The 4,212-nt window shown below is 34.0% G+C and overlaps 1 pseudogene; it reads right to left on the bottom strand.

Moving 5' to 3' along the window:
- LOC106314920 overlaps nt 1–869 on the bottom strand; it is a 2,613-nt pseudogene extending 1,744 nt beyond the window's left edge.
- Nucleotides 870–4,212: the final 3,343 nt, after the last annotated feature.

Here is a 4,212-nt window from a genome sequence, read left to right as displayed (position 1 = left end):
TTTTTTTTTGTTGCGTCTCTCCCCATTGGACGAACACTAGATCCGACAGAATTAGAGTCACTTGCATAATTTTCGTGGGATCTCTTAGATCCACTACTTGAACCACTGTTTCCTCCTACCTGGCTACCATACCGTGGTTGATCACGGAGAGCATGCCATTCTGACATTAAATTGAAATGTTCATTCTTACCACCTGAATATATTTCATGCGCTTTTGCTAGGACATCATTCTCCGACCACCCACTTTGTTGCATACGCGTAGCATTATCGTACGCGCCAACCCATTTGCTCAACTTTTTGCTCATATAGTTGTAATGGTTTCTGCACGAAGCTCCATCTCGTGGAGGATTAAATGAGCAATACTCATTACAGTACTCATCAATTTTCCCCCAATATGCTTCACTTTTTTGGTTCCTGCCAACAACACTATCAGTTCCATACTTAATCCAACCACTAATTAGCACCAAATTTTGATCAGTGGTCCATTTCGGGCTTTTGCGGCAAGCATGAGTTGAATCTTCTTCATTTTTCTTTTGAGTGCCTTCATTGACAGCGCTCGTGACACCAAGACCTATTTGTGTAGAAAATTCTGGAAATTCGGTTGTTCCAATATTTGGTACAACATCATTACCCATTGAAGCTGAAGAAATAGGAGGCCTTTGAGATAAATTTGGCATCACCGATCCATAATACGGAGGATAGTTTGGAACAGATGATGGCATAAAGAAATTTGGTGCAAAACCATAATTTGGTATATTTTGGGGTGTGTTTGAAGGTTGATTTTGAAAATGATAGTTGTTGGGATTTGGATAGTTGAAAGGAAAATTTGACGAATTTTGAGTGTTAAATGGATTATTATTGTGATCCATTTAACCAAAAAAGAAGTTTAAACACAAAAAAAAAAATTGGAGATTAATAGAAATTTATGTGAAATTGATGGATTTTTTTTGGTATCCAAATGAAGTGAAACTAGTCTCTATTTATAGACCATAAAAAATTATGAATTTTGATATAAAGTTTATTTTTTAAAAAAATTTATTGTTTCAAAATAATTGAGTTCTAATGATTTGAGGGGATAAAAAATTTCCAAAATTTAAAACAACCAATGAAATGACAACATTATTTTAAAAGATAATGTTTGTTCGTAAACCCACTCCAAAATTTTTTGGTACCAAATGTTTGTTCGTAAACCCACTCTCTCTCACCTATCGCCACGTGTCTCTGTGTCTCCACTTTTTTAAAATTCAACTGGTTGAATTTATTCAACTGAATGTAATCCACATAACAATTTTGTTTCATTCAACTAGCCAATTGCAAGCATTAAACTGTTGAATCTAAAATTCAACTAGCCCATTGCAAGTAGTCTTATATACTAAATCACAAGCCACTTGCCCAATAAAAATCTAACACATATTTTTTTGTTTAAAAAAATAAAATCAGTTAAAAATAATCTTTGAATCTTCAGAAACATTTATAAAATTGAATCCCTAAATTTTCTCTTACCGGTTACACACGTTAAATTTTGAAAGGAAAATTGTGTCATTTATAATTAAAAATCATGTCACGATTTGTTTTACAGTTTAACTTCTATATAACTTCAAGTAACTAATTTACTTCATATCTCTTTTCTTTACCATCGTATCTTCTTCTCTTTTTTTTCTGAGTTTTGGGTGTAGTTAAATCTATACTCGTTTGTATTTAGCCTTTTCAAACTTAATTTTCTTTTATTTTCCATTCAATGATGTCGCATTCTTTTTAATTCCTTCTATATGATTTATGTTGAAAATGGTATTTAATATGCTCCAGTTCCAAAGCTTTCGTCAAACAAGAAAGGAAAACTCAAGAGTTTTTCAGCAATTTAGGTAACAATACATATATCTGAATCTGCTATATCAAATTGAGTACAAATTGGTTTGTTATGGTTTAATTATTTTACAAATATGTTTTTTAACAGAACATATTCAACTTTCTTACAAATCCATATATAAGTCTATTATACAAACTGAGGATTATATATATATATATATATTTGTCTTATCTGAACTTCAAGATTCAAAGTGCAAGTTCAACCAAAAAAACCCCAAAATATCTTTTATTTTTATTTTTAATTTGGCATTTATATTTATACAAGGAAGATTATACAAAACTTTTGAATAAATAATTTCAGTAAAAATTTTAAAAAGTTTAATATTTTATTTTTGTTATATTACAAATAAATAGTCCAAAAAAGAGAAGAAGAGAATGTTAATATAGTGTTAGTGGGAACTAAACTTATATAATTGTTAAAAATTTCAAGTCCTATGCTTATTGTTATGATTCTAACTTTCTTATTAAAATCAAGAACTATCGGTTTGATAATGTCCCATAACATATACAATTTATTGTTATTCAAAACGTTTAATTTTTAATATTCTATAATTTTATCAAAATTTAATGTTATTAAAATTATAATTCTTAATAGGACTCAAGTATCATCTACAAATATTACAATATAATACATGGAAAATTAACATCGGACAATCAATTTTGCTACAAATCATACTAGTTTAACATAACAAATTAATCATTTTTATTCCCGTAAGCAGTACGGGGTAATATACTAGTTATTACTAAACTGCCTTTAACACCTTATCTTAATTAGACCGGATTTGGTTTTAGTTGAAATTTAAACCGAAACCGAGAGGTGACAGTTTGCCAAACTCAGTCTATAATTGTTTCCGAGTTAATTATCTGGGGGTTTTTGTTTTGTTTTGTTTTTTTTTTTGTAAGAAAATTATTCTATTTTATTTGGAATATGAAACAAAGTTTGATTCATCATATAAATAACAACTATACGCTACACCCAGCCAACACAATGATCATCTCACATAAACCGAGCGGGTAGATAAACTTTAGAAAATCACTGTGCATGTCGTTTCTCGCTGATCAGTTTCATTTTCGATCATTATGTACATATTCAATCATGATGAGATCATTGCAGCTAGGGGAATTGATGAAGCCACAAACAATTATATTACTAAGATCATTTAAATTTCAATATTACTATATATCATCAAGTACGTCGCAATATTTGATGATACAATCTACATACTAATGTGTATAAACATGTGTTATAATACGTGGCAATTAACCTTATCTTAACCAAGTTGCTTTGGTCTAGTGGTATAGGAGCTCCAGCTGGAGTGCCAGCCCGCCCCTGAGTTCGAGCCTTGGCCACTGCGGAATTTACATGTGGGCTGCAGCATCCGAGACCGAAGACCGTTACACGGTGAGCCACATGGTGACGCCCTGGCAGCGTCCTTGCTCACTTCGGTCTCTAGTCTGGACCACCTCGGTGGGGCCAGGATACTCGGTTAGCAAAAAAAACAACAACAAACCATCGCAATGAAAGATCTCATTAAACTCCTGTAGATAAGAACTACATTAAATGGATCAGATTAGCTTCGTATCTTCTAACGATATAGAAAATGAAACGGTCCAAGGTAACTAAGTATAAACGAAATCATTAAATGGATCAGATTCATATCCTTTTCTTCACTTGCTAATACATGAAACGAAACCTGCTACATTTAAACCCTAATTCCACCACATAGAACGACTTATCTCAAATGCTGTCACGTCTGAAAGCAATCGCACATGCGGCGCAACCTAAACGACGATGACTCACGTACGTCTCTTCTGTTAATTTGTCTGTACTGTCTTAATTAAATTAACACAAATATGCATGCTCTCATGTATTATTAATACGTCGACTTTATAGTAATACTTTGTGTAACATCCCGTGATATGTAAAAAGGCTTAAGAGAATTGATTTGGCTATCTATGTCACCAAAGTTGACTTACCTTTTTCGGAGCACATCCTAAAAGAACTCTAGAGTTAAGCGTGCTTGAGCTGGAGTAGTGGAAGGATGGGTGACCTATCGGGAAGTGATTCGCGATAGCGTGCGAGTGAGGCCAAAGCATGGGAAAAGATCAGGTGGTGATTGCAGGGTCAGTAAACAATGATTTCGAGCCTTCAAAAATTAACGGACCGACCGTCGGATGGGATGGGGCCCACGGGCCGAGAGAGCGGGCGTGGGTGGCCATTAGCCGTGGACGGGTCGGGGCGTTACAAGTGGTATCAGAGCTGGTTAGCCATCTCAGTTCTTACCTGAGAAGCGTCTTGAGACTTGTCGTGGGCCGCAACGAGGACGTTGCGTTCTTTGAGAGGGG

This window comes from Brassica oleracea, chromosome C9, assembly GCF_000695525.1.
Source record: "Brassica oleracea var. oleracea cultivar TO1000 chromosome C9, BOL, whole genome shotgun sequence".
Lineage (NCBI taxonomy): Eukaryota > Viridiplantae > Streptophyta > Magnoliopsida > Brassicales > Brassicaceae > Brassica > Brassica oleracea.
This window is presented reverse-complemented; position numbering and strand designations above follow the sequence as displayed.